This window comes from Leopardus geoffroyi, chromosome C3 (assembly GCF_018350155.1).
Source record: "Leopardus geoffroyi isolate Oge1 chromosome C3, O.geoffroyi_Oge1_pat1.0, whole genome shotgun sequence".
NCBI lineage: Eukaryota > Metazoa > Chordata > Mammalia > Carnivora > Felidae > Leopardus > Leopardus geoffroyi.
Window position 1 is genome coordinate 28,839,608 of NC_059338.1, and position 23,123 is coordinate 28,862,730.

At 50.8% G+C, this 23,123-nt stretch overlaps 1 protein-coding gene and 1 long non-coding RNA gene across 6 annotated transcripts in view; one reads left to right on the top strand and one right to left on the bottom strand.

Annotated features, from left to right (window-relative positions):
- Positions 1 to 23,123, top strand: part of LMOD1 (leiomodin 1) — a 42,410-nt gene that overhangs the window by 14,711 nt on the left and 4,576 nt on the right. The window lies entirely within an intron of this gene.
- Positions 1 to 23,123, bottom strand: part of LOC123586901 — a 43,925-nt gene that overhangs the window by 14,118 nt on the left and 6,684 nt on the right. Inside the window, exons 1-3 of one of the 5 annotated variants that reach the window (XR_006707012.1) lie at positions 11,515 to 12,313; positions 10,382 to 10,786; positions 3,314 to 3,555 (exon numbers count right to left, since the gene is read on the bottom strand). This is a non-coding gene — a long non-coding RNA (uncharacterized LOC123586901). Of the gene's footprint in view, positions 1 to 3,313; positions 3,556 to 10,381; positions 12,537 to 23,123 lie in introns of those variants that run through there. The other 4 variants (XR_006707013.1, XR_006707011.1, XR_006707009.1 and 1 more) reach the window with 4 other exon arrangements.

Genomic DNA, 23,123 nt, shown 5'->3' on the forward strand with positions numbered 1-23,123 from the left:
AAAGAAAATACGGCTTTATGTCCAAATCCTCAAATGAAAGGCAATTTGGCAGTGATTCTTTCCCCCCAGTTTCTGTAAACAACCAAGTAACTCAGTCCAAAAGTTTACACTCTGGGATCTGAATTGTTGGGATGGGTCATTGCCATAGCTCCCTTTCAGTTTGTTCTGGACAGAATGAGCCTCAAGGGCTCATTTTTAACTTTGTCCATTTTTTTCTTCCTTTTCTTGTTCTTCTCTTTCCCAGCTCCCCAGGGATCTGAGATTATAGGCTGACATTTTTAGCTTGACCCAATCAAGTTCACCCATGATCTCAGGGGCCACAGATATACCCTAAAGAGGATAGTAATAATTTGTTCTATATACAGCCAGCTGAGGCTTGTAGCTCCCATTATTTGAATTCTTCCCTAGAATGTCTGGAGAAGGGGTGCCTGGGTGGCTCAGTCGGTTAAGTGTCCAACTTCAGCTCAGGTCATTATCTCACAGTCCATGAGTTTGAGCCCCACGTCGGGCTCTGTGCTGACAGCTCAGAGCCTGGAGCCTGCTTCCGATTCTGTGTCTCCCTCTCTCTCTGCCCCTCCTCCACTCGTGCCCTCTCCGTCTGTCTCTCTCTGAAAAATAAGCAATAAAAAAAATTTTTAAAAAAGAATGTCTGTAGAAGTTCAGCCCCTTCGCCTCTAGATCTAGAAAAAGTAATTGGCTTCTCTTGAGAGCTTGCTATAAGCACGTATCTCTTTGGATCCCACACATACAGCAGGGAGAGACATCTCGGGATTCACAGAGCCCCCCCCTCCCCGCCCCGGCTTTGGGAGGTCCGGTGTCTGGATATGTGGATACGATGACCCAGAGAGTCTGACATACCAGTTCGAAGGCCATGTAAACACAGACTTGCCCTACTGAAGCTAGACTGTGAGGTTGGAACAGAGGTGGAGCAGCGCGAGGATTAGGTCCTTGTTGACAATCTGCTTTCTCTCAACCAGGGCTCTGCAAGAGAGTAAAGCCCTGCAGAAAATTAATGGGGTGGTTATTTCCTCAGTTCCCCCAAAGATGTTACATAGCGGGTCCCATCCTAGATATACAGGAAAGAAATCAACTCATTACATACAACGGGTGCTTTAGAGCATTAAAGGCTGAATCTTTCTCCTGGAACCCCAATTGACAAGGGGTGACATTGAGTTTCTTGCTCATCCTGCTCCTACCAAGTTTTCCCAAGATGGCTCATCTCAACTACTCCAATGGCAGCATCACTTGCACTTCCTACTTAGTGATAAGCTGCCTGTCCCTGGTCCTTTACTGCATTGGAACACATAATGTATCCCAAATCACCATGAGTATGTTTAATAATGACCTCAGAGTACTGAAGACTTAAGTGTTCCAGTGGGTCAAGGAGATTTTTCCTTCCGGTCTCTGTAAACCTTGCCTCAAAGGCAGGAAAAGGGGGTGGTATATAAGCATCAAGGTGCTATTTCTAGATGCACTTTCTTCAAAAAATAATTTATAATTAGGGGTTTCCGCCACTATCTGAAAGTAGGGTCTGCCTATGACATATTTTGTAAGCTGAAATGGCATAAAGCAAAAAAGCACTTACCATTAATTTACACGGAAAATGTTTTGAGCATTCCCAGACCCCCAAAATAACCTCTCTTAGGCTTTTCTGATACCTCAGGACACATCTTGCCATCGGACACACAGAATAAGTGGAGATAGAGCCCTGATGCTCACAAAGTTCAAAGCTCTTGAGGCTGGATGCTGAGGTGCTGAGGGTAGTTCCTAGGGAAGGAGGCGGGGGAGGGGGGTGCAGGGAGTGGGATTCTGGCTGCTGGTGGAGGGGCGCTGCCTCTGTGAGTGCTCCCTGCAAAACCAACGCCAACCGCTATTTTTGTTTGTCTCTCTTTTTTTAAAAGTGAAAATCCTCTTCAGATTTCTTTCCATTACAGAAAACAGGAACTAATGCAGATCTTGTAAAAGCAAAGTGGCATAACGAAAACTTTTGAAAAGGGAGGGATACCTGTATAATGTGATAAGGCTTATTATAGACAATATACAAAACATAGGGAAAAATACCCAACAATTCTGTTTCATGAGTTAAGGACATTAGCCAGTGTCAATTTTTTGAGTGTATGCTTTTTCTAAAAGAATGTTTATTATTTATTTTGAGAGAGAGAGAGAGCATGCAAGCAGAGAGAGAGGGAGAGGAAGAGAGAGAATCCCAAGCAGGCTCTGCACTGTCAGTACGGAGGCAGACATGGGGCTTGAATTCAAGAACCATAAGATCATGACCTAAGCTGAAATCAAGAGTCACAGATGCTTAACCAACTGAGCCACCCAGGCATCCCGAGTATATACTTCTATATGCACTTTTCCTGTTATAGTTGAGGTCATTGTATACATTCACACAGTCACATAAATGGCGTTGCTTACTTTTTTTTCCTTATAGTATAGTCATTTTCCCATGTCACTGAAAATTCTTCCTAAACATCATTTTCAGTGGATGTCATCATAGTCCATCATATGGCTGGGTTGAGCCATTTGTCTATATTTGGACACTTACATGGTTTCTGATAAATATATTTTCCAAGCCTCCAAACAGATTCCCAGAGCACAGGCCCCTTCCCTTGGCCTTTGGAGCCCATCCCCAAAGAGGCGGAGCCAGCCCCCCAGGATGATAAATGGAACTATTTGGTAGCACACTGTGCCCCAGCCAAGACTCACGGCCAGCTGGGGGAAACAAAACTCCGAAAGGAGACAAGAGACTCACTGGATGCTGGAAAGGAAGGGACCGATGATCACTCACAGGACCAGACAGACATGAAGCTACACACGTTATTTCCTGTGGATCAAGTTCCTGATGTTGGGACATCGGCCAAACAGGGCAAACCTCCACCCCCCCCCCACCCCCCCTGTGGCTCCCAGGAATACAGCAGTTCGAGAGCACACCCTGAATGGAACACGTGTGCCTAGCTTCCCCTTGTCTTGGGAGGAAGGAATTGTTACTACTTAAAAAAAGAGAATCACAGCTCCAGCCCAGAAAGATTCCAGATGTAGGGAGGATGTCAAACAGGGGAGTTTAATTAGTCCATCCTTCAGCTTCCAGAGGGCCTTGCCCCAAAGCCAGTCAAAAGTACCACAGACAACACATAATACCTGGTTATGAGGCAATCTTTTTCCTTCCCAAGAGAAGTAGAGCATCTTACACCCAGTAGCCTGGAGGTAGGCACTTGGTTGCTTCCATCTACGCAGTCTCACTCAATCCCCCCACCAGCCTCCCTAAAGCACCGGCTTGACAGATGAAGAAACAGAGACTTAAAGAGGTTACCCCCAGCTGGTGACCGAGGAAGGTCTTGAACTTTCTTCTGAGACTTCAGGTTACCACAAACTGTAACTTAGGAGGGAAGAAAAATCTGTCTCTCAGGCCTTTCTTTTGGACCTCCACTTGAATGGGAGATGCGTTTGTTCATTCAGCATTGATGAAACATCCCGTGCACACACTTCCAGGATAGGTGCTGTTCAGTCCTGGTGGCCATCGTGGCAGCAGCTCTCTTGTCACCGGGCTGCATCCTGCAAACACTCTGTGATCAGAGGTGGGCATGGCCTCCCTGCCCCCAGAGAGACCCCAGGGAATGGCTGTCAGGAAGCACCCCTGGCTATTCTGGGGTGGTTCCTTCTTCCATCCTGCAGGACCCTTGTGCTCTGGCTCCCTTCACCCTTCTCCCTAATGCAGACCCCAGAGACCCGCTCACTTGGCTTCTCTCTTCTCTTCAACATCGCCACCCCCTTTCTCCCTCAGGTTCTTCTCCCCAAGCCTGGCTGTGAAAGACACTTACCTCTTCCTAATGACACCAGAGCCAGTCACACAAACCCTTTATTATTTAGGGTTTTTGTCATTGTTGTTGCTCATCATGCAGGGAAATAAAGAGAGGAAAACACAACTGGCCCAAATGGGAAGTGACCATCATTCTAGATCAGAACTGTCCGATATAGTACCCCTGGCTACATGTGGCTATCGAGCATTTGAAATGTGGCCAGTCTGAATTGGGATGTGCTGTAAGTGTGAAATGCACATCAGATTCTAGAGTTGGCTGTAAAGAAAGAATGTAAAATCTTATTAATCATTTTATGATGATTTTACATTGATTATATATGGAAATAATATTTTGTATGTTTTCAAAACATTACGTTAATTTCACTTGTTTCTTTTTTACTTTAGGACATTTAAAACTTTAAGTTTTTATTTATTTATTTTGAGAAAGAGAGGGAGGGAGAGAGACAGAGCACAAGAGGGGAGGGGCGGGGGGGGGGGAATCCCAAATCCCAAGTAGGCTCTGCCCTGCCAGTGCAAAGCCAGACATGGGGCTCAATCCTAAGCCAAAATCAAGAGTTTGATGCTTAACCAACTGAGCCTCCCAGGTGCCCCTACTTTAGAACATTTAAAATTACATATATAGCTCACATTATATTTCCACTGGGTAGTGCTTGTCTACAATATAGTATTTCCAACCACGGTCTCTGGCATACAGGTTTTGGGATTTTTAGTTTGTTTTTCTTTTTATACCTTCAGTTCTATATTTAATCGTTATCCTTTAGAAAGTAAAGCAAGAGAAGATAAGCACAGTGTGCAAAATAAGATTTTGTTCAGTATGACCCTTCAGTCATTGTGTAATTAAGACTAAAATCTCTCATTATCTTAAAATTGTTTTTATTAAGATAAAATTCACATGCCACAAAACTCACCCTTTTATTTAAAAAATTTTTTTTAATGTTTATTTTTGAGAGAGAGAGAGAAAGAGAGAGAGAGTGGGGAAGGGGCAGAGAGAGAGGGAGACACAGAATCTGAAGCAGGCTCCAGGCTGCGAGCTGTCAGCACAGAGGCCGATGCGGGGCTCAAACCTACGAACCATGAGATCACGACCTGAGCCGAAGTTGGGCGCTTAACGAATGAGCCACCCAGGTGCCCCTAAAATTCTTCCTTTTAAAGTGTGCAATTCAGGGGCTCCTGGCTGGCTCAGTGGTGGAGCATATGACCCTTGATCTCAGGGTTGTGAGTTCAAGCCCCACGTTGGGTGTAGAGATTACTTAAAATGAAATCTTAAAATAATAGTAATAATATTAATAATAAAATGTGTGATTCAGTAGTTTTTTAGTATATTCACAAAGTTGCACAATCAACACCGCTACCTAGTTCCAAAACATTTTAATCACCCTCAAAAGAAACCCCATTCCCTTTAGCAATTACTCCCCAGTTCCTCTCCCCCTGCCCCAGACCCTGCAACCACTGATCTACTTTCTGGCTCCATGGTTTGCCTATTCTGGACATTTAATAGCAACGAAATCCTATAATATGTAGGATTATAACATGTAGGATATACTATGTAGGTCTGACTTTCACTCATGATATCTTTCAAGGCTCATCCATGTTGTAGCGTTCTTGTTTATGGCTGAATACCATTCCTTTGTATGGACCACAGTTTGGTTAACCACTCAGCAGTTGATGGATGTTTGGGTTCTGGCTCAGGGTACAGTTCTGGTTCCATCTCTTACCATCATTTCCTCAGCCCCTCTCCAGTTACAAAGAACTTCCTAACCATCGCTGGATGTCTCGTGCTCCATTAAATCATATGTTTTGCTTGTTTTGGTCCCTCTGCTAAGAAGGTCCCTCCCTTGCCTCCTATGCCCAGCTGACCTCCTCCGAAGCTTTACTCCCACCTCCTCTAGGTTCGCACCTCCCATTGTGTATTCACGGGGTCCGGGACTTTGTAGAAGCCACTTGACATCCTTGACATCCTTACTTGCTGCCTCTCTTCCCCCAACATCTGACTTCCCTTTCTTTCCCCAGTGGAATGACCAGCCCCACCTCCCAATTCTCCTGGAGCTTAAGGATTCAGCTTAGTGCTCAGGCTATTCCCTAACTCTGACTGATTCCCCAGTGTGCTTTGTCTCTCAGTCAACAAAGGGAACAGCCCCTCTGTGGCCTTGGCACATCAAGAACCTGTGCCTCCTCAGGCCTTGGCTGTTGGAAGGAAGCTGCATTGGGAGTTGTGATGACCCTGCAGCATGAAAGGAAGAACTTTCCAGAACAACTAACCTGGAAAAGGGTAGTTGGAAAAGTGTATCATTTTACTAGGGTAAGAATCCCCAGGAAAAGTCAGCAGTGGGTGGAACAAACAGTTCCCTCTTCTTTCCTGTCCCTTCCAGAGACTTCAGGATACTCTAGGGAAGGCCCCTCATAGTAGTTTAGTGGCCAGGATGGACAGAAGGTTGGATGTGAGTGGTGGCTCCCTAGAGGTTTCTGGCAGGATGCCAGAGAGGTGTATCCTCTACTCTGCCCTGTCCAGTGGGCATAAAGATCTAGAATGCATACCTCCCATATTTGCAAATTATCTGAACCTGAGAGAGACAGTGAGCTTTTAAGCAGCAAAACCAAGATCACCCAGAAAGTTCTAGTCAGGCCAGAATGATGGGCTCGGTCTAACAAATGAACTCTTTTAGCCTGGAGAGGGGTGGCCTTGCTGTGTATGACCCCAGGGATATCACCGGAACCAGAAGGGCTTTCTGAGTCAGCTTTAAAAAAGAAGAAGGCTTGGCTTTTTCAGGAAGAACTGAGCTCCCTGTTCCAGGAAGTATTCAAGTACAACCTCTTTGGGGACACTGTAGGTAGGGTTGAAATACTTTTTCTTTTCATCCAGCAAATATATTTTAAGTACAAAGCACTCGGCCAGCCCAGGTGCTGGGGACAGAAAGAAAGGACTGGTCCTGGCCCTCAAGCTGCTCACCATCTAGTCCAGTGACAGGTGAGTAAACTGTGCAGAGATAGCCGGTGGGGGGTGGGGGGGTGTAGGTTTGCCAGCATAGACGGGGAGCTCCTCACCCAGGGCCTGGATGAGGGCCAGTGAGAGGGCCCTCATGCTGAGTGTTAATGGGCCATGAAGATAAATTACTATTCTTAATTTTTTAGGTAAGAGAATGTATTGTAGCTATTAAAAAAACTTTTCGGTCTTTTAAAGACACACACAGGGGTGCTTCGGTGGCTCAGTTGTTTGAGCGTCCGACTTCGGCTCAGGTCATGACCTCGCAGTCCGTGGGTTCGAGCCCCACGTCAGGCTCCATGCTGACAGCTCAGAGCCTGGAGCCTGCTTCAAATTCTGTGTCTCCCTCTCCCCCACTCATGCTCTGTCTCTCTCAAAAATAAATATTTTTTAAAAATTAAAAAACATTTAAAGGGACACATGGAAACATTTATGAATGAAACAATATACCTGGGATTTGCTTCAGAATCATCTGAGGATGGGAGAAACGTGGGCGGGCGGGCATAGAGATAAAGCAAGATTAGCCAGATGTCGGTAACTGTGGAAGGTGGGCAAAGGGTACCCTGAGGCCCATTATGCTGCTCTGTCTAGTTTATATACCATTGAACTTCCCCATAATAAGAAGTTAAAAATAAGATGGCGGAGAAGGCAAGGAGGAGGCAGAGAAGAAGAACGAAAAGGGCGAGGCAGGCGAAGGAGGGCAGTGGCCGTTCTGGGGGCAGGAAGCACAGAGAGACCAGAGCGGCACACTTGACTATGACCCTGGTGCAGGCGCAGAGGAGGAGGGAGGCAGGGGCAGGCACGGGCCAGATCATGAAGGGCCTTGCATGCCAAGTTAAGAAGTCTGGACTTCCTCCTGAAAGCCTGGGAGCCACCGATCAGGTTTCTGTTTTAGAGACATCTCTCTGACTACAGCGTGCAGATGTCTTGACGAGAGAAGGAAGATACGAGGCAGGGAGACTAGAGAGGATGGTGGCCAGGCACAGCAGTGGAGGAGGGGTGGGGAGAGGCTCGCCTGAGATTTACTGGGAAGGTGGGATGAAGGGAGCAGGAAGAATCAAGGCCGGAGTCACAGCGTCTGGGGAGTTGGGGCTGCCTTTCCCGAGCACGGTGAAAGCAGGAAGGCAGGGATCCGCTCTACCCCTGACATCCTCTGCTTCTGTTTCTTTACGAGGCCCGGGACTGGCTACAGAATTCTCAGGACCTGGTGCAAAATCAAAACACGGAGCTCCTTGTTTAATAACGACTAAGACTGGGGCGCCTGGGTGACTCAGTCGGTTAAGCGGCTGACTCCTGATTTTGGCTCAGGCCACGATCTCACGGTTCGTGAGTTCGAGCACCATGTCCGGCTCTGTGCTGACAGCATGGAGCCTGCTTGGGATCCTCTCTCTCCCTCTCTCTGCCCTTCCCTACACTCTCTCTCTCAAAATAAACAAAATACACGTTAAAATTTTTTAAAAAATAATAATAATTACTAAGACTTTCAGGACGGTGACAGTAGAGCGTTAAACCAGGCACATGGCCCTTTTGAGCACCGGGCCCTGTGCAGCTGCAGAGGCCACATGCTCATGAAACCAGTCCTGATGAGGCCACTGTATGTAGCCTCCTCTGTTTAGAACAGGCCAGAGGGTGGCTGTGTGAGAGCCAGGCCTCCTGCTCTTGGCCCCAGGCGGCAAGAGGACAGCATGTTCCTCCTGCTACCCCCTGGGACCTAAGTGGGTCCCAGCACTCTGGGACAAACAGCTTACATTTAAGCAGCTCTTTACAATGTTTTCCAGCCTTGCTTGGGTTTTTGTCTGGGCTGGGATGAAGTGAAGAAGCAGAGAGCAGGCATTTCAGAGCGCGGAGCGCTAAAGGGACTTGTTTGTTTCCACAAAGAGATTTCCCAGCTTCTCCAAAAATGGGGTTTGCTACAAGCTTCCCAGTATGAGTCACCAGACCAGTTGGCAAAACACTTAGGTCTGCAGAGAGCACTGGAGCTGATCCTTCATCACAGAGAAGATCCACAACAAGACTCTTCAGCCCCTGGAGATGCGTTCTTTATGTCTTCCAAACAGAAACCCAAACGGTGCTGCCTGGGAAGGTCTGGCCAGCACAAGCCATAAAGCGACGCCCTCACCTTGAACCCTGCTCCCCACCCGCCTTCCCATTTTTCCCCCTGGCAGTAAAATGCCCACACCTTTGGCGGGAGGAGTAAGGGTCTTGGGGAAAAGCAGACACTTTCCACCCTCCCTTGCTTGCTGGTGCCTCTTGGTGGCTCTTCTTGGGCTCCTTGGAGGGGAGCAAGAACCACAGAGCCACTCCTCACTGTCCCAACTTCTCCTCTTTTTTTTTTTTTAATTTTTTAGTGTTTATTTATTCTTGAGAGAGAGAGAGAGAGAGAGAGACAGAGTGCAAGCGGGAGAGGGGCACACAGAGAAGGAGACCCAGAATCCGAAGCAGGCTCCAGGCTCTGAGCTGTCAGCACAGAGCCCAACGTGGGGCTGGAACTCATGAACCATGAGTTCATGACCTGAGCCGAAGTCGGGCGCGTAACTGACTGAGCCACCCAGGTGCCCCCCATCTTCTCCTCTTTAATATCCTTTTCACAAGAAAACTTCACCCTTAAAGACTTAGAGCAGACAAGAATCACCATAGTCTCTGGCAGAATTCGGTGAAACATTCAGTGCAAAAGCCCAACCACCCAAGTTTGCACATCCCTATTTTTTCCAGAATATTCCTTCCTTCCCATTCGCTTATAAAGGCAATGCAGAAACTGCAGTGGGTGGCATTTGCTCCCCATGTGAAGCCTTGGTCTTGAGCTGGACTGCATCAGAAGATGTCATTTCCTGGGTTCACAAACACAGTATCCTTTTCTTAGCCACCACTCCACCCCAGTGGAGATCATCCTGGGAGGTAAAAATGAACTGTGGAGTTTATGTTTACACTGGAGTTGGAGGCGGTGCCTGAGACTCTTCTGGCCCTTCTGCTTGGCACTAATATTTATCACCGGGCTGACTTCGAAACCATTGGAACAGAACCAGGCAAGGGTCAGGCTCCATGGCAGGTCCTGGCACAGCCTTGCTGGGCTGCATGGTGGGGTATCACCCCCCACCTTTCTGTCCCCTCCCGTCTCTTCCATCCCTTCTCCCTGCTGCTGGCCTGAGGGGTCATGGTTTTTCTTTTTTTGCTATGAAACAGAATTATTTAAAGACAATTATTTGTTTTTTTATAAAACAACTTTTCATTTTTCTGATCATAAAAGTAATCCAGATATTAGATATCTGGGTTTTTTTATTTATTATTTTGAGAGAAAGAGAGCACGAGTGGGGAGGGCAGAGAGAGAAGGAGAGAGAGAATCCCAAGTACGCCCCGCACTGCCAGAGCAGAGCCCGATGCGGAGCTCGAACTCATGTACCGTGAGATCATGACCTGAGCCGAAATCAAGAGTTGGTCACTTAACCAACTGAGCCACCCAAGCGCCCCTAGATATCTGTTTCAAAAGCAGATTACTATTCACTTCAGACTCCAAAATATAATCCAGTTGAATTAAAGATCTAAGCTAAAACATCTTTAGGTTAAGGATTAGGGTAAGAATTTACCAGAAAAATGAGGGAGGACGAGCCTTCCAAGTGGCGAGAACATCACTCCAAAGACTCCCTACAAGAACCGAGAGAATCGAGCAGGGCTGAGCGGCAGTGTAGGACGCAACGCTGAGAGAGGGCAGTCAGCAGCCAGGTGGGAACGGACCATGGGAGTCTAGACTTTATCCCAGGGGTGCTGGAGAACCATGGAAGGTTTCAGGCAAAGAAGTGAATCGACAGATCTGTGCTTCAGCAGAGTCGCTGTGGTTGCGGTGTAAAGACTATCCTAGAGGAGGTCAGCAAGGCCAGGGTGAAGGTTGCTGCAGTAGCCCCAGTGACAGGTGACAGCCGCCTGGATGAAAGTAGCATCAGTGAGGATGAGAGGAGGGACTGATGGGAGTGGTGGTGAGGAGGTTGCATCATCTGTGTGTAGGAGATAAGGGGATAGATAAAACCATCTTTTATAAAATCGGTTGATTTCACAGCCTCTCCCCAAATCCCTTGGGATGGCGTGAGTGCAGAGGGGTTCACATCGCCTCTCCCCACATACTCCTCCCATCCTCTTGCCTTCAGGACTTCTGACTTGAGCCACCAGGTGTTTGGAAGAGCCATTCACCAAGACAGGGAGTGGAGCAGGAAAGGGCATGGCGGTCGGAAGCCAGGGGGATCTCAGTTTTTAAGATACGTGGGGACAGACATGCCAGGAGGTATAATAGACAGTTGGATACGAGGGTCTGAACCTCTGCAGTGGTGCCCAGCCCAGGAATACAGCTTCAAGAGACATCAGAACACAGAACACAACTCATGCCAACAGAATAAATCAGGTCACCCAGGGAGAGGGCCTAAAAGTGAAAACAAAGGAGGCTCAAAATTAGACCTTGAAAACACCCACATTTAAGAGGCATGCAATTCCCAAGCAATTAAACAAGATAAAGAATACAAATGTAAACCTGCTTCAGCAATAAGGGGGTCAGTAATGATCTGGATGAAACTAATTTCTACGGAATCTCGGGGCTGAGGTGAGACTGTGTTGGATCCAGGAATGAGTAGGGACTTTACAAGAACATTTTGGGGAAGTTTGGGTATAAAAGGCTATTGGTACGGGGCAGCACCCCGTGGGACTGGGGGGTCGAGGCACAGATCTGACTGACCTGGGATGTGAAGGCCATGGGAGAGAGTGTGGGAGCCAGAGCCCATGGCACGGTGAGCCTGGAACAGGAGGACAGGTGCTTCGTCCTTCCCAGGACTGGGGAAAGGATGGCAGTGAGTTGGTAGGAGAGAGATGGTGGGAAGTTGGAGAATTCCCACAGGCTGGTTTCTGTTGATTCCTGGGAAGTGAGTAGGGGAGATGATCTGCTGAGAATGGGGCGGAGTGGGATGAGAAACGGAGGACAAGGAATCTGAGAGCTTCGAACAGGTGCAGGTGGGAGAACCAGGAGAGAGCTGTAAATCTGGGAAACCAGATCATGACAGCTAACTTTTACTGCCAGCTTCCAGTGCCTTCGGCTCTGCTGCAAAGGCCTCGCACGGAACACTTCACTGAAGGCTCAGAACCCTGTGAAGGGTTACGATCCCCACATTGGCATAAGGGCAAACACTAGAACCCTGGCATTCTAACTCTAGTGCTAGGGCTCGGCATTGATGTCACCCAGGAGGCAAGGCTGCGGGGCGTGGAGGGCAGTAGCCCCACTGTAGGGGTGGGTTGCTTGCCCTGCCTGGCCCAGCAACCTGGGGGTGGGGGGGGGGGCGGTGCGGCTCAAGCATGGAGCGGTGAGGTTCAGGGAGGGGGCTCTGACCAGTGGGCATGGCCCCGGCGGAGGATATTTGCAAGAATGTGGTTAACATGTTGGATAGGATCAGAGGCGAAGCAGTCAGGTGGGTGGTACAGAGAAGTCAGAATTTGGATCACGTTCCAGCGACGCCACTTCCGGGTGGAGACCCAAAAGAACAGAAAGTCAGGACCGGAACAGATGTTCACACACCCACGTTCATAGCAGCATTATGAACAATAGCGAAAAAGGCGGAAACAGTGCAAGAGCCCCTCCATGGATGAATAGATAAACAAAATGTGGCATATAGATATAATGGAATCTTACTCAGCCTTAAAAAGGAAAAAAAAAAAATCTGAATTTAAACTTTTTGTGGTGTCCCCACTTCGCAGGCAACATTTAGCAGCTGTCAAGTCTCACGCCGGCTCAGCAGCAAGAGGGTCAGCGGTGGCCTGGAGAAATAACAACCGAGTTGTTCAGGGGACTCTAGCCTTGTCCTGAAAGATCATGTTTCCAGTAGTGGCCCAGAGAGGTCACTCAGGGAACTAGCTAATGGATGACAGCTCTGAGAGCTAGCTTCTTAGAAATCTCTGGTTTGGTAAAACAAACTTGACCTCTCCCCAGCTGTTCCATCCTTTGGGATAAAGTGGTGAAGATATTGAATAGAATGGCTGTCACTGCCTCCACTCCCACCCCTAGCCTCCCACCTCTGGCCCCATGGGGCTGGGCTTCTCCTTGTTTACTGCATTCCTTTAAGGAATGTCACTGGTGGGCAGGCTCTGGGAGCTGGCCTGGCTTGTCTAGCTGCCTCTCAGCTCCTACCTCCTTCCCCTCCGGCTCTGGACATCCTCAAGGCTGCAGGCCAAGGCAGGCAGCCACAGACCCAGCAGGCCTTCTGGGTGTGGACCCTGGGGTGTGTAACATACACAGGGGTGCACCCTACGGTCAAACCTGGTTTGGGGCTGGCGATCTGGACCCAGTGCCAGGAGGAAAGGGATGGGGAGCCAGGAGAGCCACCAGCAGAGGCCGCAACTGTGCAGAGGGCACCTGTAGCTGTCTCAGGCCTGGCTTCCTCGGGAGAGGGTGTGAGTAGTCTAGAAATGCTCTACACCTGGCCCTACTGAATGGCAGAGCCCTGGAGTGTCTTTCCAGAAGTGAGGTGGAATCACACGCATTCATTCTCCCAGTAACCCTGGCCCCTTGTCTGACTCCGGCTCGGCCTGCCCTGGGCTATGGAACATGTGCCCTGCCCAAGGAGCCCCCGCAGGAACTGGGCTGAAGGGCTGGGGATATGTAACACACCTGGACCAGGCCAAGAAGGCTGACATCCAGGGCTCTCCAACCTGTGGCCAGACCGGACGCTGAGCCCACTGGCATTTCGGCCTTGGAATTTGTCTCTGCCAGTGGTGAGTGGAGGGAGTGCACCCTTTTCACCTCCAACACCAACGTCAAATAATGTTGGTGCTTATTTGAGCACTTGTTTGTGCTCAGCTCCTTATTCTACAAGCTTTCTTGATCTTCATTATTCCAAACTAATATTTGGCTGCATCTGGTGGCCATCATTCACTCACTCAGTCATTCATTCACTCATTCATTCATTCAATAGTTATCAAGCAAGCACCTACAATGTGCCTGGCACTCTCTGCCGGGGATCCAGTGAATGATAAAGCATCCTTCCTGGCCATGGGCCCATAAGGGGAGATGGACAAAGGGACAGAGTGATAGGGGCCAAGACTGGGAGTTGTGGGGGAGGGGCCCAGGGCAGGGGCTGGGGGATCCGGGGCGACTTCCTAAAGCAGGCGACGCCCAATGCTTCGTTGGTGCTGGGCGATGGGTAGAGAGAGGTTAACCCGCTGAACACGGGGTGCAGAAGTGCCTGTAAAGGAACAGAGTTGTAGGATGGGGCTTGGGAACGAGGGCAGAGAAGGTGAGGCTGCAGAGGAAAGCCTCGTGCTCAACACGCAGGGCTCCTTCCCTGCTTCCCAAACTCCTCCTCCTCCTTCGGGGTCAGCTCCTGTGTCTCCCCACTTATGGAACCTTCCTCAGTGGAACTTTCTGGCTCTGTGCTCTGTGAGGGCTTTCTCAGACCTAGTGTTCACCTCTGTCAGAAAACCCGCATGGATCTTTCTCCTGTTCAGCCAGGCCTCCTCCGTGTCCCCCACAAGCCCGGCTCCTTCCCCAGGCTTCTGGTGGTCTCCACCTTCCACGTACCCCTTGGGTTCCCTCTTCCAGGCCTGACTGGAGACAGCCATGGTTTCCCCACCTTGGCACCTTGATTTTTATTCTCTTGAGGCTACCTTCCCCTTAACCCTGCAAGAGCCATGGGCCCTTCCCTCCCAGATGGCCCCTCCTCCCAGCCTGAACACAAAATCCAAGGGGACGCCAGGTGCCTCTCCCGGCTCTGCGGAGACTCATGGCCATCCATTTCTGTCTCCCCGGAGCTGAGCCCAGCATCTGGCAGAGCTGTCACCCCTCAAGCGTACGACCGAGTGATCAGATGCCCAGGTGGCAAGCGTCGGGTCCGTGTTGTGTGCTTTGCCAGGAGTGCCTGGCAGAACCCAGCATTCCTTCCTTAGGGTCTGACGGTGGGGAGTGAGCGTAGCATGGTAGACAGGAGCACGATCTTTAGAACCCAAGAGATCTGAGCTTGAAATCCAGTCCTTGCCCTTACTACTGATGTGACTTGTTTAAGAATGACACCATCTGCAGGATGCCGAAAATGTTTCCACTGACCCCCCGATGCCATGACTGCCCCTGAGCACATTGTCCAGAATTCTGACTTTTCTGTGGCTTATTTCTAAGATGCCATCATAATGTGATGGTCGTTAAGACCATGATACAAGCTTATAGGGAACAGTGGGAAAAGAAGACTGTGAGACACAAGCGAAGGTCACCCTGGCCCCTACCAGCCAGCAGCACGAGGTCCCCCACCCCTGCCAGCCCTCTTCCAAGCTTCCTCCCAGGGAGGTTGGAACCTCTCCATGCTGGGCCCTCCTCTGGTGGCAGCACAGAGGAGTGAATGAGATGGGTGGCTTGCGTGAGGCACTTAGCACGGCATTTCCCACCTTGCAAACACTAAAACATTCTTCTTTCAGGGTTGGGCGGCCAGGGGGTGGAGAGCCTATCTCTGTACCAGGCATTTAAGTCAAAGACCGGCTTGGCATGCGGCCCACTCACGCAAGACAGTGTAATAAAGAGGTAAACAGTTCGGACTCTAGAACCTGAGTCCTTGCTTCCTCACGTAATAGCTGCATGATCTGGGCTTCCGTTTCTTCTTCTGTGACACAGGGATGATGGCAGTAACCACCCTGCAGAGCCAGCACGGGGCTGCAGGAGTTGCTAACTCCACGCGAAGCACAGCCAACGGCACCTCGATGAACCCTCATTGATTTGGCAATTGTTTTGCTGCAGAGGAAACGTAGTAGAAAGCTGTTGTGGACTGAGGATTTGGGGAAGAAGATTGAACTTGACTTCTCCAGTGGGCTGGCAGCCAGGGCTGGGGATCGTGCCCTTTAGAAACATGGGGCTCAAAACCATGAAAGGAGCTCCTCCAGCATTCCCATGTAGTTTCTTCACTGGGTAAAGGGTCAGCCTGAGTTGGCCTTGCCCTTCCCGAGAAAGATTGGTGCCATTCCCAGACCTTAGGCCCAACGAACTACGAACATCCCACCACGGGGCTGGAGCCTGCCCACCACCCCAAGAGTTGACTCACATGCTCACAGCAGGCTGGTCCTGGAGAGCACAGGAAGGCCAGAGAGACCAAACAGAGAGGGGACAGGGCAGCAAGGGGCGTCTGGGATGCTTGCAGGGACACAGCTTTTCTTAGCTCTGTGACTGCATGAGCCTTGGCTTCTCCGCTCAGAGCTTACCAGGTGCACACATTCCCCCAGGGGGTGCCCTAGATGACCCCTCTGGAGCCCTGGTCAGTTTGGAGGCTTTCTTTGGCCCACGTTCTCTTGGGGGACAAGGGGACACAAGCCTCCAACATTGCTTGTCATATTTATTAGGTGTGGATAGGCTCTCACACTGTCAACCCACAGGACTTCCGGCTGGGAGCAGAAGGCTGGGACAGCTGCTGGTCCCTGGTTTCAAGGGACCCTACCAGGGCTACCTGGGGTGGGAGGGGGGTCTCTCCAGGCCTGACACCTGCCCATTTCTGAGGTTACCCATGCAAACTATTTGGGGCTGGTGTACTTTGTCGGCATGCCCAACAAGCATTTACAGAGGCACCTGCGACGTGCAGGCCCCCGTGCCGGGCCTCCTCATCCTCCCTCCCACCTCGCTCACAGGCTGGGGGCTCCAGGTACGCAGTCCTCACAGTCTCAGGAGGTATGGTGAGGAGGCACTTTTGCAGTCTGCACACCAGATGATACAGCCCCCACCCCAAAATTAGGAATCTCATTTTAATCCCTGTTTCTTAGGGGATCAACTATACGCCAGTCAAGGATAGGAGCTGAGTGTACCCATGGGTCTCTGTGTGTAAGCCCTTGAATGCCCCATAAAGTATGTTCCCAGAAATGTGAACCCAAGGGGGCGAGATTAAAGCCCTTTTCTGCCCCATTCCCCATTGCCTTCCTCCTTCTTGAGCCCATCCTTTGTGATCTCAGTTTCCCCATAAGTCCCTCCATAGCTACAAGGGATGAGAAGGGGGCTGCTCAGGACCCTGCAAGGGTCCGTGGAGACAACATTTCCCCACACCGGGGGTCGGGGGGGGCAGGGGGTGGGCTGTGAAACAGCGGAAGCCGACCCAGGATGATCTGAAAATGGGCAGGGCTGGGATAACCAAAAAGGAGGGGGGGTTTCTGGGAGATACCAAGGCCTCGTCCCTGAGCCAAGGAGTCAAGGAACTTCAGTGTGGGAAATGGTTGAGAGACGGGCTGCCAGGCCTTTTCAGGAGGCCGCAGTGATTCTCTGGCCGGCATGAAGGGACACTGTCAGATGAAACAGTAACTCTCAGGCAGCGGGGCCACTGCCTCAGCACCGTCTGCCACGTACCTTGATGTCAACTTGTCCCCCTGCCTGCCATGCCCCCAAAGCTGTGAGGGCGGGCCTGCCTTATGCAGCACTATGTCCCCAGGATGGGGTTGATATACACCTCCCGATGAATGAAGCCACAGTGGATGAATGAGTAGGGTCACAGGAGGATTTGGGGGGGGGGGAGGGTGCTGGCCCTAGAGAACAGGCATCTCTTTGTACCCCCAGGCCTGCACAGACCCCACCATTCATAGAACCCTAGCACTGTTGGGGGGTGGGTGATAGCTGCTCCTGTCGCACTCCACCCCTGCCTCTGTCACCATGGGACTGGGGGGAGAGGGTGACGGAGAATTCCCAAAGCAACCTGGTCCCTTCCCGGCTTCTAGCTCCCCAGGCAGCTTTCCAGGGTTTGGGACGTGGTCGTGTCATTGTTCACGGGGAAATACAAACTGCAGTTGCATCGACCGCAGGGCGAGCGCTGGATTTCACACTTCCAAATAATACTGCGATACTAAGCCAGGGGGCGGGGAACTCAGGTGGGAGCGGGGCAAACCCTCCTGCCCGCCACTGGCCTCAGCACTTTTCTGAAGGGAGAGCTCAGCTTCGTGGCAGCTTATCTCCTGTTCAAGCCCTTCTTGGTGTCAGGACTTTGGTGTAAGTCTCCTTACAACCACTTGCAACCTAACGACGAGCTCCAGGTTGGTCGGTTCCATTCTGCATATGAGACGACAGGTTCAGAGGAGGTGTGCAGCCTGCCCAAGATCACACAGCTAGTCGAGGGCAGAACTGGGATTGGCACGAGGGCCAGCTGCCTGCAGAGCCAATGAATCCCCATGCCACCCGAGGGAGAACATTTCCAGAAAAATCCCCGTTTTCCTGACAGCTCTGGAGGGAACCTATAGCTTTCTAGGGATGGTATCAGGTGTTTCAACATCTGAAGCTCTACTGTATAATGTATAGAATTGTCAAATCACTATGTGTATATCTGAAACTAATGTAACATCGTATGTCAACTATTCTTCAATTACAAAAAAAAAAAAAAAAGATCAGGGGCACCTGGCTGTCTTAGTCCATAGAGCATGCAACTCTTGACCTTGGAGTCACATGTTCAAGTCCCATGTTGGGCACAGAGCCTACTTAAAAAAAGAAAAAAAAAATCTTAAGCTCCGTGTAACAAGCTGGGCTAAGTCTCAGTGGAGGACTCCTGCCCCACAGACCACCAAGGGAAGTTGGCCTTGCTGGCCCTCCCCACGAACGCCAGTTCTGGGAATCTACTTTCCCCAAAAGGCAGTTGGTCCTCCTGAAACTTCTTTTTTTTTTTTTTAATGTTTATTTTTGAGAGAGAGAGAGAGAGACAGTGTGTGAACAGGGGAGGAGCAGGGAGATAGGGAGACACAGAATCAGAAGCAGACTCCAGGCTCCAAGCTGTCAGCACAGAGCCCAAAGCAGGGCTCGAACTCACAAACTGCAAGATCATGACCTGAGCTGAAGTCGGATGCTTAACTGACTGAGCCACCTGGGCGCCCCGGTCCTCCTGAAACTCCTGATCAGGAGAATCTAGAATCTTTTCCTTCTTGGTGGAAAAAAGAGTTGGCATTCCATGTAGAATGAGGCATGAGGTTGTAGGGAGTGAATTTCCTTGGTCCTCACAAGCCCAGGGCCCTGCTAGCAGCCCTGACCTTCACACCAGCTGTGTAAGGGTGCTGTTCCCCTGGGGGACCTTGGGCAAGCCTTCCAGCCTCCGGCTGGCTCCTCCCTGCCCTCCCTTGCAGACAGAAGACCCTGGCAGCTGTGGTGTCTGACATCGGGTCTCCAGGTGGCTGGAGAGAGTAGGGCCAGGGCTCCAGCCTTCTGCTGGGCCAGCTTCCATGGGAGAAGCAGGGGAACATGATCGTGGGCTCTGAGACATGCTGGGGGCTGGCAGAGAGCATTGGTGCAGGACCAGGAAGGAGACATGGTGAGGGGTTGGAGCACTGGGAGGACTGGGGGATGCCACAGAGTTCCCCGATGTTTTCCTACTAAATATAACCTGATCCACAAGAAACAAGAAGCAGGCTGTAGTCCAGAGCCAAGCTAAAAATGCTGGCTTCTAATGAGCTTGGACCCTGAGGCTGTCAGTGCCTTCAGGACTTCAGCTAAGGCTTGGGAGACAGTCCACTGAAAGCAGAGTTGCAGAGCCTGGAGTCCCTGCCCCTAGCCTGGAGCTTGAGCTGGTGCATGTGGAGGTCTCTAGACAAAGTCTAATGGCTGTCTGTCTCACCAGGCAGCCCCGGGGGAACCTAGCAAAAGACCGGTCTTGAACCATCTGAGTTGACATCACCTCGGACTTGCTTTGGGGATGGAACAAATGTACCCGAATCCATGACGGTGGCACAGTCACTGCCAGTCACCCCTGCCCTCCTTGGCTCTGCCCCCTCCTAGGCAAGTGGCTGGAGTGAGCTTGACAGACCCACATCCTCCATGTCCTGTTACAAAAATTTTCCCCAGGTTGCATCTCATCTTGGTGCTGCCTCTGGGGAGGTCTGCAGACTCTGTGCCTTGCATAGGCCTCTGGCGGGATTACTCTGCAGGTGACGGGTCATAGGAAGGAGAGGACCTTGGTGGTGGTCTACGTGAGGTATTAGGCAACTGTGGGCTGAGGGCTGAGGGCAGCACATACAGGGGGTTTGGCCTTCCCTCAGCAAGTTCTCATTTTCTAGGAACTTTTGGAGAGACAATCCTTCTCCTCTCCCTCTTGGGCAATGAAAAGTGGTAAAATGTTCTCTTCTCTGTTCAATCAGACAAGACTTCTAGAAGTAGTATCCAAAGGCCCACGGTAAGGGAAAAGATGCTGCCATCTGGGCATCCCACGGTAAGGGAAAAGTTCTGCCATCTGAACCTATCAAAGGCATTTGGCTTCTTGGATCCTAACCCAAGTGACAGAGCAACGCCATGAGGCCATAGGTCTGGAGCAGATGGGGGAAAGGACCTGCTTCTTCCCTCTGAGCCTGATTGCTATGTCCCTGCATCGTTTCACAGGTTGTTAGAGGTTTTCAGAGGTCATCTCCTCCATTCCTCTGCCTCTGTGATGAATTCCCAAACCACCCCTGTGGGCTTCCCCTAACCCTAAAGCTTTTCCTAAAGGGAAGAACAGCTTTTGCTGCTTAGGTCTCTCATCTAGAAGCCTGTGGACCTTTGCTTTATAGAAGTTCTTTGTTATAGCTAACCTAAACCCCTCTTGCTACAAGGGATGAATAGTGGAGTGAGGTCTAGAGACAGGAGGACAAGCAAAAATAACCTCCAGAGGTCACCAGGATGTGCCACCAGTTCTCGAAGCAAAAGAAGTTGGCTTGGACTCCCTTTCAGATAAGCAAGAAGGAGGCAGCTCTGTTATGTGCTGAGGAGTTCGCTCAACAGAAATCCCAGCCCTGGGAGGACGCTGGGCTCCTTCTCCTTTTAAGGCAACGTCTGAGCTCTCAGGGCTACGAGCAGCAACAAGCCCCAGCCCCACTCATTCCTGGCTATTTGGAGGAAACCCATGATTAATCAGCTCCCCTCCCCCGCCCTGCCTGGCTTTCGTTAGGTTCTTTTTAAAGGGCTGGAACACCTCCTCAAGAACAGACACTCGGCAGCTCCAAGCCAACCGGGGCCCCAGTGTAGGGAGAGTACCCTAGGAGGGAGTGGGGAGCAGTCCTGGATGAAGACCAAGGGGAGAGGTCAAGGGCTGGGGTGTCAGGGCAGGGAGAGGGTTAAAAGTTGGGAAAGGAGTCCTGATGGGAAAGCAGGGGAAGGTTCCGAATGGGAGCCCTGGTCTGAGTGTGGGACGGGTTTGATCGGGAGAACAGACAGCTGTGGAGCAGGTTCTGGGGGCAGCAGGGGTGGCCAGGCACCTGGAGCGCTGCCGGGCAGGTGGAGGGAAATGCCTTTGCCCCTAATGGACAAGGTCAGAAAAGGTTACACTGACTTGGCTGCTGCTGGTGACAGTCAGATCCGGAACCCAGTTTTTCCTGAACTTGCTGGTTAAGTTGCCATCCCTCTCCTCTGGCTCCCCAGTTTCCCTCTAAGTGAGGCCTGTGATCGGTGTGGGAACTATGCAGAGGGCAGCTGGGCAGCGCACCGTGGGTACTGAGAAATCCCGAAGGGTGCACATTTTGGAAGGGGAGGGCAGGATTCCCCGCCTTGGGGGCCTGACCTCTGGAGCCTGGGCTGGACTCTGCTGGAGAGGCTGTGGCACCCAGCTCTCACCTCCACGCTCAGGATGGAATTTGTGACGAAACCACTCTGAGCTGGGATGGGCTGGAACTTCCTGGCTGAGCTGTGGGCAGATGTTAGGAGTGTCCTAAAGGGGCTGATCCACTGGATTTCCTCATTTACATCCGATTTGCATACTCCCGAGAGCTTCCTCCTCCTTTGAAGTCAAGGTACAGTAAAGTCACCATCACTTCTGCTCCCCGCCCTGAAAGGGTAATCCAGGATAATCCGAAGGGTCAGATCCAGTTCAGTGGGGGCCAGAGGAAGTGTGAGAGAGCCCGCTGCGGACCCTGCTCCACCATGAAAGCACCAGTGAGTCCCCCAGTGCTGCTGCCCCCTAGGGCAGGAGGAGGGAAGGGGCACATTCCTCAGCCCTGCCTCACCAGGCCTCGTGCCCCTTGGCTGCCTGTTGTGATTCTAGCAGAGGAGCCAAGGACTTTTGCTGCTAAATAAACCCCGGGGCTGGTCCCTGCTGGCATGTGTTTGTGGTGCAGGTACAAACTGTTTCCATAGGACCAACCAGTTCTCCATTCCGTCCTGTCAGGGCAGGGTGGGGGGTGGGAGTGAGGAAGGGCTGGGTGGGAGGGAGGGAGGGAGGGCCAGTGCCATCCAGGGTTGCTTTTCCTTCCTCCTCCTCCTCTTCCAACATGCCAATCAGGCACTCTTGAAAAACAGAAAACCTTTTTAATAATCAGGCCATAGTCTCTTCTTAAAAAAAAACCTTTGGGGAGGTGGTGGACACCTGGGTGGCTCGGTCGGTTGTCCTTTAAGCGGCCAACTCTTGATTTCAGCTCAGGTCTTAATTTCAGTTTGTGGGATCGAGCCCCACGTCGGGTTTGTGTGCTGACAGCCTGCTGGGATTCTCTCTCCTTCTCTCCCTGCCCAACAACCCCCCCATCCCGCCATAAATAAATAAACAAACAAACAAAAAAGTCCTTTAGGGAAGGACATTCCTTGAGGTCCCAGTCGCTCTGGGGTCTCTATCACAGTTGGGCAGGTAAATCTAATATCTAATCTTAGGCAATCCTGATGCTCCTGTGGCTCTTCTGATGGGGGTAGGAAGCAAGTATTTCAAAATAAGGCTCACACTTCATGGAACTTTGTGGAGGAAGAAACAGGGCCTCATGGAAGTACAGGGTGGTCCACGTTGCATGTAAAATTCAAGCCTTTAGCACATCTCAGCCGACTCCCTTCCAAGGCCTCCCTGAACAACTTCTCAGTGTCTGTGTGGTCAAAGTGGAGTCACAGAATCCTAGATCTTGAATCTGGCAGAGTCCTCCTGAGGTCAGCTCACTCAGTGGACTCTAGGGCTCCTCCCAGAGAGGTGCTGACCCTTAGCAAAGTTTCTACTAAAAAATGAGAACAATATTGTGGGCTTTTCAAAAAGCTACACATATTTGATGTAAAGGTGTGTCCTTTATTCTATTATATCTACCTTACTTCTTTTTTTTTTTTTTATTAAAAATTTTTTTTCAACGTTTATTCATTTATTTTTGGGACAGAGAGAGACAGAGCATGAACGGGGGAGGGGCAGAGAGAGAGGGAGACACAGAATCGGAAACAGGCTCCAGGCTCTGAGCTGTCAGCCCAGAGCCCGACGCGGGGCTCGAACTCACGGACCGCGAGATCATGACCTGAGCCGAAGTCGGACGCTTAACCGACTGTGCCACCCAGGCGCCCCTGTTTATTTATTTTGAAAGACAGAGAGAGAGAGAATGAGCCGGGGAGGGGTAGAGAGAGAGGGAGAGAGAGAATCCCAAGCAGGCTCCGAGCTGTCAGCCCAGAGC